Source organism: Sinohyriopsis cumingii, chromosome 3 (assembly GCF_028554795.1).
Source record: "Sinohyriopsis cumingii isolate HCF-2022 chromosome 3, ASM2855479v2, whole genome shotgun sequence".
In the NCBI taxonomy this organism is placed as follows: domain Eukaryota; kingdom Metazoa; phylum Mollusca; class Bivalvia; order Unionida; family Unionidae; genus Sinohyriopsis; species Sinohyriopsis cumingii.
This window is the reverse complement of record NC_142963.1, coordinates 70,003,161-70,015,129: the sequence shown is the minus strand read 5'-3', so window position 1 is coordinate 70,015,129 and position 11,969 is coordinate 70,003,161.

Below are 11,969 nucleotides of genomic sequence, written 5' to 3'. Positions count from 1 at the left end.
CAAAGGTATTTCGAATGACGGTGCTAATGAGTTTATGTGCTACCATGCTAGCACCACTGAAAAGTTAGTTTTAAATCCAACTGATTTTGCTTAAAGGTAATCCCATGAAATCATTGAAAGTCTCACATAATCAGTAGAATTATTTAAATATTTAAGTCCTTTCAGTGCATTCAATTAATCCAATAGGTACTGACTTTTTAAATTAAAGATTTTCCATTCTGCTAAATCCAACGAACACATATTACAAATTATTATTTTTTATCAACAACTCTAACAGAACCGGTACAGACTGAAAATAGAATATTTGGTTTGTGTTTTGTCATTATATTACGCACTAAACCAACATAATCTGATTCACTAAATGATTCTCGAATAAACTAAATCATATTATTTTTTTTAAATCTCAAACAGTCATGTTATGACCTCAAAAATATTTAACCAGTCAAAATTTAGTATGATAGCTCTACATAGCAAATGCAGTCCTATTTTCACGTGATCTTAATGTGACATTCATTCAAATTAATGGGTGGCATACTTGACCTAAATAGTTGTTGACCTGACATTAGCGATCGGCCTTGATTTAAGAATGAGATTCCTACAACGTAGAGCACATGTACTATTGTGCTAGCCAGCCACTGAATTAAAGAATTTAAAAATATAAATATCACAAATGACAAACAAAAACTATATTATAAATTTATTAGATGAAAAAGATATTCAGAACACCTTCCTGTTTAAAGAGAAGAAAGATTTATGGAATAAAACTTTCTTCCATCTTATGCCAACCATACATGTATAAAATGCAATGCAATACTGTATTTCCCTACATATCTATGTTGCATGACTGTGACGTCGAACTCAACCATAGCAATCTTTGATTCCTTTTCTTCGTTTTATTAATGAATCGCTGAAGAAAACAATTGGAGAAGGACGTACAATACCATACACCTCAAAGTATTTAAAGTCCGTCATCAAAACCAAACACTATCGTGGAATAATTTATCTAATGCTTATTCGATTCCATGAATAATGGCACACTGGATGATCACATTATCGCTGTCTTCCTTTAATAGTACTTCACCAACCAACCCCTACGTTACTTGCATCTACAAATTTTTTGAATGATTTAGTGAAATTTGGAGCTGACAGAAATGATGCACTTTTGAGTAAGGTCTTCAACTTATCAAAAGCCTTCTGACATTCATCTGACCAAAACTTGGTCTTCATACTTAAATTGATCAGTTTCAGATAATAACCAACCACACCCTAAAATCACATCCGTTTCTTCTTACTAATAGGTACAGGAAACTCAGAAATAGATTTAACCTTAACTCCCATAGGTTTTATTTGACCATGTTCTACATTATCCAAAAAAAAATAAATAATACATCACGACAAAAGTCACTTGTACTCAAGTTGATTGTCAGATTTGCTTCACCGAGACTTTCGATTTACTTCCAGATGGTTTCCGTGTGATCCCTCCAGGTGTTGTTGAAAATAAGCGTCACAATTTCCTATACCGGATGTTATCACATTCATCAAACGTTGGAAAGAACCGGGGGAACCCTTCATCCTAAATGGCATGACTATGTTTTGGTCAGATCCATCTGGAGTCACGAATGCTGACATTTCTTTTGCTCTCTCCATAAGTGGAATTTGCCCGAATCCCCTCAAGAGATCAAACGTCAGTGTAAGTCTGGTTCAGTAAGGAATGCGAGTAGCCGCTAGAGAGACATTAATTTTATATTGATAGGATTGTGTGTCAGTATCAGATTGCGAACCGACCATATTCGCCTTGTCTTCTGAGTTACGATCAGACGATATCTGACATAACAAGAGTGGGGATATTGTTCGATGAAAGGAGAAAAAAACCTGACAAATATCTGGGCTGCGTTTTATATTTATTTAAAGGGGAAAATACCAGTGTTACACAGTGGGTAGTGTTGCAGACTACAACCAAGTTGGGGTTGAGGACCAAAGAGGTTGGAGAGAGAAAAAAAAAAACACGGCAACGTTGACCTATCACCAACAATAATTTTCAAAGGACCGGAAGTAACCAGGTAATGCTGACATGCCGGCAATTTGAGTTTGGTTATTCACTCGGGTGTTTTATGAAATTTGTTTTATCGGTATAATAGAACGGCTAATTGCATTTCGCATAAAATTTTGTAACTTTATTTCTAAGAGAATGTGTATCATTCGAATGTCATGTTCATTTTTTTGTTTTGTTTATGTAATTGATTAGATTGTTATATCTTACATACGGGGGCTCGTGTTGTTCTATTATATATCTTTGCTCAAATCTATGTTATTCCGTCCCTTAACTTCATATAGAATTGTATTGTTTGTTCGATCCGGACAGTGACACCGTGATCGATCATCTCGTAGAAAACGATAACCAAAGTACCATAACAGGTAGGGCATCACACCATCCCCCCTAGCAACAGACAATAATTTTCGTTTCGAAAATTCAAGTTCTGATTTTAAATGCAACCAGTCTTTGCAGCGCTATCTAGTTTCTTAGTATCTGGTTTACTGATCTCCCATGTGGTTGCGATGTTGGTGTGGTATGCTACGGAACATGCCAGAGTTAGAGCTAAGACAATATATTGCCAAACAGGATAAGGCAGAATCATGAAAGGTTAAGGACTTGAAGTTTTTGTCGAATAAAACGTTTAGCTTCAAGGCCCGTTAAAGAATCAAAGAGACTTTGTTACAGATGATCTCTTTTCTCATTATTTCGTCTCTGCTCGTCGTCTCTATCGATCTCGAAGGACTGACGACTCCGAATGCATCCCATTCGGCAATCCAGAATACGACCCAGTATACGTCTCCGATACTATCTGGTTGGCGACCCACAATAAGAACCAGTCGGCGACTCGAGTCACTACACAGTCGACGATAGCACTAACACCAAGATCGAGAGAACGACCTAGTTACTGGCATTCAGGAAAGCCAGGACTCAAACCGATACGATTTGGCCACGTGGAAGCGCCCAGCATTGTTGTCGACAGAAGTCGTGAGTCTTGTGATGAGATGAACATTGAGTATCACCGAATGAATGATTTTATCTCTGATTATTGTGGACATTTTCTTGATGATCCTGCAAACTATTTAACCTACACGGAGGATTATTTATACAAGGCAGTACATGTCTTCAGACTATTTGAATTTGGATATTCGATTTTAGACTACTTCATTTAGGAACACTAATTTTCACCGCCACATCATACACTGAGTTATAGAAGCAATAAGTAAGGAGCTGATTTTAGTAATCTAAGTTGAATCAATCAATGTAATGGACTTATACCTTACTATGATTCTTACAGCGAAGCAATGAGATCCACTAAAGAAGAAGCTGAACATTAGTAATGGGCGATCGGTCACGAGACGCGCAAGCAGAAGTACATTCAGTGCTCAGTGATAAAAATTTCCCGTGGACTCATCGTGGGCACACGGAAGCCGGGAAGTTCTAAAAGAGGTTCTGTAGGAAAAACGTTGGAAAGAGGTATGTTTTTTTTTAGATAACTGGTTAGTAAATGAAGACACTAAGCGCACGACAACTGTTATTTTTTTCTTCTTTAATTTCCAGAAGGAAGTGTAGTTTCTCAAAGAAGGAGCGCAGTGCAGTTCGAGACAGTTGTCGAGTAAACGGTGCTTTTGCTCATGTTATTTTCTATGTAAAAATTGGGAATGAGCAAAATAAAGGTCTCGCAAGTTGTGTCGTAATCGAGCTATCGTCATTTTGTTTCCCCTGTTTTGCATGTCTACAAAAGTCCGAAAATAAAAACCATATCAATGTTATATAAGACCTACTTGTTTTGCTTTCAAGCGGTGTCTGACTCAAAGTGCTTACGTTCACCACATTTTCAGACAACCCCAATCCCTCTATGTTGATTTTTTTAAATCAATGTTTGATAACTTACAACTGATATCATAATTTCCTTCCAGGCTCCAAGTAGTGGACCAGGCCAACACTGTGCTATTCACTGACATACTATCATCTTTTAGCAGAGGCTGGATATTGCTGGTGGAGAAATTTTACAGTTCCTGGTTACTGGTGCCTTTTATTCATCAAACGTAATCATGTCAAGTAAATAGCGCGGAGGAATGGAGCATAGTCTTGATAATATTATTGATGACTAAACTTAACATTCTCTGAAAAAAGTCTCAGCTTTGTTGAACGGATCCAATGTTAAAACATTAATTTATTGTAGATTTGGTCCAATCATATTCAAAAATTTCATTGAAGTTGATTTCTAACTAACATTTCAACATTTTAAAAGAAATTAATTACAAAGTAAGAAAACAAATTAATTACAAATTAAGAATATAACGAAACGAATTCTTCTTACGTAGTATAAATTATTGTATATGTCGTGCAAGACACGTTACTCTCATTCGTGTAGCTTGCTACATTAAAGAGTTAGATTTGTAGCAAGATGAAACCGTTTCATGCATTGGAAACAATTAGGAAATTATTCCCAAATGATTTCGACTTCTACCATAAAGCGTGGTTGGTGCCTGTCAACTGAATATAATACACTCACCTCGTATGTGCGTTATGTGAATAGATAGTTGAAAAAAGCTACATGCATTCATCGTACAACCAGATGGAGGCTCGCAAAGAAATGAATATATTTGATTAGATATCCGCATTAGCACGTCAGTATTCTAGGCAAAGCTTTTGTTGTGCATGAGTACTTGAGTACTTAATCGATAACATAATTGTGATCTACCTATATATGTAGTATTAACAAGTATAGATCCATCTGAAGTGTGCATATGCTAAAAAGGTTCTGTACTACTCCGTACGAAGGTCCAATCGAGAATATTGGTGAAATGTATATGCATTTGACAATCATTTCGCTAAATAAGAGAAGTAAATCATATGACCAACCCGATAATAAAGGCTGATTGAGCTAAAAAGATTCATTCTAGTATTCTGGCAGGTGGAGAGAAGCCGGGCATGGCCCGGACCTGTTTTGGCTGAGGACAGAAGATCTTTTTTTTTGGAAGAAAGTCATGTCCATCATACCAGATCTGAAGTTATAACATCTTGCTGTGAGTCCTTCAGGGTAATCAGGACCAGCGTGCTTTCATGTTAATCTCTCAGAACTGTCTTCAGTTCTTTGTTTCTGTTCATTTCGTTCATTAAATTACCGATAGAAAACAGATTAGTGATATCATTACTTTAGAAAATGCTGTTTTTAATTTGCTTTAAAAAGAGCATATATTACATTGTAAGACTGATATGTGATTAATAAACTTTATGATTTAAAGTCAATATAACCACGATAATGAACTCTGAACGTGAGCGATAATAACGCACGTTGTCACACCATAGGTGACGTTAATCTCCGGGGTGATGATCCTATGTTATTGATGTATATGTTGTACCCATCACTGGTTTTTGTTTATCTACTGAGAGATATTTTAGCATTTACTGCTTTATATTTATTAATCAGCTACTTACATAATGCATGCAATACCAGCAGAGAGAGAGAGAGAGACAGAGACAGAGACAGAGATAGCTTACATTTTGTCGTAATCTCGTATGGATAATATATAGAGTTCATTAATAAAACTTGACATTTTGCTAGGCACAATAGTTGAATATAAATACTTTTTCAAAGCACTGTAACGATGCTACATTGAATGTCCTATGCAACAAAGCTCCAGAAGGATACTGTTGATGGTATGAAAGATAATTTGGTAGAATTTAGCCTGAAATTGCAAATGATCATATTTTTGAACGTCGAAGGTTGTAATTTGTGTTTACATACACAGTGCAAGGGATGGATTCAACGAGATAGTCTGGAGTTTGATTCGTTTTAATGTTGTAGAGTGTTAATTGTTTTTCGTTTTCTCTTAGACTGAAGACTTTCCCACCTTGTTTCAAAGTGCAGTGATTGCCTACTAGTGTACTTTGGAAGTCATGTAACTATTCGTGCCGCCTCAAAATTTAGATTTTCCATTATTTGTTTGGGCTGAATCCATCAACAATCATCCGTTCCAGACCATGCTGGCATATTCAAAAATTTGCCTGCTAAGTTTGTAGTTTAGTTTTGAAAGATTGGTTATTCAAGATATGGTTTTTTTTTGTTGTTTTTTTTGGAAAATGCTCTCAGTGTGCAAGTCCATTAGTAGTTTGATGAAAGTAATAATCAAAAGTGGCGATGAGAATCCACGTTGTCAAGAACAAGTTTAGGATTTTTTGTTACGTTTTTGTTTGTGAAAAACATGGCCACTATTTTTTCTGGATTAATATTTAAGAGTCATTGTTAGGACCAGTTATGCAGTTTTATTAGATCATTATTCATGACAAACTCTATTTCAGCACAATAAGTGGATGAATAGTGTACAGATGAGTCACCTGTAAAAAGACGAATGGGAGCTCATACCATCGAAACATCGTTTACAAAAATTAGAAACAAGGGTGGCTCAAGCACAGATCCTTGTGCCACACCATCATTTATAATCATTTCCCGTGAATAAGAATCATGCAAAAGGACCTTTTGTTTTCGATTACTTAAGTAACTTTGGACCTTTTATTTTCTATTACTTAAATAACTTTCAGACCATTTTATCAGATTACCTGAAACTCCGTATTCGTTCAATCTGAATAATAATCAAAAGCTTTTGATATATCACAAAATACAATACAAGAATTTTGATATTGTTCTAATGAATTGCATATACTATGATACATTTCAATAAGTTCAAAAACAGTGGAGTGACCGAGAAGTAAACCTGACTGATGCTATAAATAAGACGGCTTTTATTAAAATAATTATACACTTGTTTAAAATCATCTTTCAAAGATTTTGGCAACATAGCTAAGTAGAGAGGCTGGTCTATAAATGGCAACCTCGTGTGGATCATATTTTTTAGAAATTGGAAGAATGTACACATATTTCCATTTATCTGGAAATTTATTTTATTTCAATAATCGATTAAAAGGCATTGCTAGTGGTGCTACTATTGTTCAATGATGCCTTATGCATTCTATGACTTACGCCATCAGGACCAGTGACTTTGTTGACAGAAATGGAATTAATAATATCTTTAATTTCGTTTACAGTAATTTTAATTTCGTTTAGGGTATCAGAGAATCTTTTCCAAAAAATATGGAGCGGAACATTGCTATCATCAATAGTTTAAACTGAAGTAAAATAATCATCTAATAATTTAGTCTTTTCTTTTTCATCACCGAATCAAACAAAAGCGTTATTTCTGGTATCTATAAGTAGTGGAATAGAATTTGAAGGATTTACTTCTTTCAAAAGGGATTTAGTAATTTTCCAAAATGTTTAAATAGCATTTTTCAGAATCTGAAATATGTATATTAATATTATATATATATATATTGTTTTTTAGCACACTTTTCTATGTTGTTTACTTTTTTCTGACTTGTCTAAATTTATTCCAGTCGATTGACCTACCACGAATAATGTCAAATTTGCGTGCTTTATCCATTTTTCTTAGCATATTTCTTAATTGGCAAACAAACTACGGTTTAACAGTTGGTCGAATTGTTACAGTTTTACAAGGAATACACAATGTTGAAAATTCTAATAGTCTGGTTGTAAATGGATCAGTTACCATGTCAGTATCGCTTGGTGTTAGCAATATATCTGTCCAGTTAGTTCCTGTTATTAGAATGGTTAATTGGTTAATTTTTTCAATCAGCTTTGCTGAACACCCAGACAAGGCGCAAACGCAAATTAAATGAAGCGTTTATGTTGTACATGCTAAAGAGTGTATATGCACATCTCTCTCTCTCATTCTTTCTAGTTTCAGTAAAACTGTTTTCGTCCTTCAAACCATGAGATATCTGCCCCAGTTAAATTTAAATTCCGATTTAATACGACAGTACTGCAGAAATACCTAATCTTCGTTTGACCAAAAATAATCCTTTTTATCTGCTACTTAGTTAGAATATATATGCAGCAGAAATCTTATATGATATTTACAGTTGTAGCCCAGAACCCAATATTCCTTTTCTGGAAAAGAAACTATTTTTGAAAATTGTTCCTGAAATTTATGTATTATATTATGTATTTGTACTGGGTATAAAGACTCGTCAGCATTATTTTCTGGCAATGTAGTTTCCATTAAAACTAGAGCTTAAAAATATAAAGGTAAAGACTGTAAACTATCTTGTAGGAAAATAAACCCTTTCTGGACAGGAAAGAAAAATAATCAAAGAAAAAAAAAACAAAAAAAAAAACAAACAACACAAACCTAAACATGTAATCCTACAAGATGAAAGATAAAGATACAAAAGTTAAAATTCTAAAACTAAAGGTACAATATGTTTAATCTCTACTTCTGTAGTAACTTTTTAAATCTTAGTATCAACTATCGCAGCAGTATTAATATCATTTCCTATCCTTCTCTAATATCATCTAATGCACTAACGGTATTATATATTGTGGTGTGACGGGTTGTTATGCTGCCACTGTGGTAGGTGTTATGGTTGGGGTGGGGTGCTCCCAATATTCTCTTTAAATTATTACAGAAGTCCCACCCAGGCTCGATTTTGGTTGGAAGTTAAATTAGAGAAAGATAGATGTAAAGCTCCAAGCCCTCAGTCAGCCATGCCGACGGTTAAATGATTGAATATACAAAAAAGTGAAATTCAACGAATAACAATTTAATGACAATTCTATAGTCATGTGTTTCAAATTTCCCAAGTACTCTCCTTCCGCTTGACCCTGTGATAGAATATTGCATCATTTGATTAGTAATGTGAGATAGCTTTCCACCTATCCTTGTATTATACTCATCTGTGCATTCTTCTCTCCTATTCCTCCAGTTCCTATTCTTCTTCCCGACTTTCTCCTAATTCCTTCTCCTCCTCAACTTCTATATACTCCTCCTCCAAGTTCTCCTCCTCGACTCCTTTTCCTCCTCCTCCCTCGACCCTCTCCACCGACTAGACTTGTCGACTCCAACTGCTCTGCTGGTCTCATTTCCGTCTCCCCTCTTAGAGACTCAGGACTCAACTGAACTGGAAGTTCTGCCCCCGAAAACACTTCCTGTGAAAACACAAGGACAGTACAATATTTTCCTTAGCCCTCTATTCTCATACTACACCCAGCCTATCATCAGATAACGGCTATTAAATTTCTTTGGTCACGCATTCATTGACATCGAAATACTCATACGTTCTTGTATGGTAAAACAACATCGTAATAAAAGTACGGTATCAATTACTTCTCATATATACATCAGTAAATTGCATCACATCAGCATATATTCGTAATCCCATTATACTAAACACTATAACAACAATCAGACCCATTTCTTTACATTAAAACTCATACAAAGTACACAAATATTCAAATATCCACGCTCTGATATATCCATACATCATATTAACTAATCTTATACACTTCAACCATTTTCCAAATTCACAATTCAAGTCTGGTTGTAAATGTATCAGTTTCCACGTCAATATCGCTTGGTGTTAGCAGGACTCACGGTACTAATTCAACTCCAATAGTAAACATATGAAAACACTATCATATTCAAAATTCAATAAATTAAAATTTCTGGGTGCTGATGATGAGACCTATAATTCTCCATGCACATCTTACCTTGGTGCAAGCTTATGTGTGGAGAACACCATATGAGCCGCGGCATTTTGTTTATGTACATGTGCCTGAAACACATGTTACTGATTCTGCACCAATGAATCAGGTGCTACTTTCATTATTGAGTACTCCTGAGTCAAGACTGTACAAATACTAAAATTGCATCAGTAGAAATTTGTCTATATTTTTTTTAAAATTACATATATGATAAGCTCTCAAAAGATATTTTTACTAAAATTTTAATTTTCATTATTAACTAATTATGGACCACCAAACCCGTAAATACTCTATTATTTGTTCACCCATTTCTAGACTGGTCCACAGTTCTTCCGTATAATTAGTACCGTGTGTCCAGCAATAGATCTGCCCAGTTAGTTCCTATTATCAGAATGGTTAATTGGTTAATTTTTTAAAATCAGCTTTGCTGAACACCCAGACACGGCGCAAACGCGAAATAAATGAAGCGTTTATGTTGTACATTCTCTCTCTCTCTCTCTCTCTCTCTCTTGTGTAAATTCTAATATATCACATGATTAAATGCACTAGTTTACTACGAAGTAACCTAACAGCGAATTAGAAAATTAATCCTGACCACAAGCTAACAATCTACATAATTCTCTACATAACACTCAAGCTCATTTCTCAAATACGCATGTAAATGAACACCACAAGGGTAATTCTACGTACTAAACGATCCTAGTAATTAAGTATACATACTACACATCATTGTAATTACAATGCCGTAATGTGCTGCAAAAATGGAGCAAATAACTTACTGACCTTTACGAAGCTTTATCTTTCCTTAGAATCTCCTCTCTGAGTTTTACCACCAAATTACGAATGGCTTCTTCGGAGTAACCCTATATTGCTCAGAAGTCTTCCTAGGTGAGACTAAATTTACGCTTGCTAGTAAGAAGTTATAATTCGAATCGAAATAGTTATCACACTCTCTATCTAAATTCGGATTGGGTGTCTCATTGACCCGATCCAATCAAAAGAAGCGGACAATGTCCTTCTTGCTGTCTGTTCACGTGGGGACGGATTTAGAACATGCCCCGGTCCCTCGCGGGTTCTTCTGATCTTAGGACTAAGCCTTAACACATAGGTGGGAAGTTGCTCGATTCAACGCCTGTGCCGATTCAAGATGTTGTGTCTTCTCTCTGGTCACAATAACCTTTAGTAGGAGATTAACTCTAGCCTGTCGCAATGTTTAGACATCAAACCAAGGCTTGTAAGAATACCTTAGTTTATATATGACTTACGAAATGGGGCTCAGTAAACGTTATATATATATATATATATATATATATATATATATATATATATATATATATATATATATATATATATAGAGAGAGAGAGAGAGAGAGAGAGAGAGAGAGAGAGAGAGAGAGAGTATGCCACATGCCATCTTATAATGGGGTACCAGTTTACCAGTTTTCATACATGAATCTCACAAGCTTGTACTGTACAGTTATTGAGCGGAAACGAAAGTGTGACGGACGGAAATACTATGGGCACCTCTTTTAGCATAATGTCGGAAGACACTAACTTTAAGAGGTTTTATGTACCAATTGAAGCAAAAACAACTAAAATATTCAAAATGTATGTTGTCGTTTGATATTGCTAATACATTTTATCACGTTTGGTTGGCAACGCAAAATTTCCTAGATGACTTTTAAATGAAACACAAACAAAACGTCATCGTACGTGAGTAAATATTAAATTAAATGGATTAGAAAATTATCTAGTGATTTTTTATGTTTATATGACAGTGATTGATTTGCTTTTTATTAATGGATACTTTTGTTTGATTACGTCATACTCGATGCAAGCGTTGAATAAATATATAGTGGACAGATCACAGTTTCAGGTAGTTTTTTTTTTCTTCTGTTCTTTAAGATAGTAAACAACTTTACAATAATCGTCTGAAATATTGTCAAAGAAGCAATTATGCAATGAAAAACATAACTGGGCCTATTAATTCGCCTGAAACTGACTTGCGCATGCACGTATGAACGTCAATCCTCACGTACCGAAGTATATACATATACATATGTATGTAACAAATTACGACTCATTGGTCTTAAAACTAAGTAATAGAAAATAACAAAAAAATCATGTTTTGTAATATTCAACAAATAATTTATTTCCCTATAATACAAAGTGAAAATTTAAAAGGAACTTACAGAATTAAATCCCAAATAGTCCAAAAAGTTCCATCATCATTCCTAATGATTAAAGTTCTAATTAAATTCCATTGGTGTTCGAAAAAAGATCCGGGGCTGAATGTGTTAATGTGTCTGTAGTCTTGAGTGTACTAATGTACCAGTGGCCTGAAGTGGGATGATGTAGTAACAGCCTTCC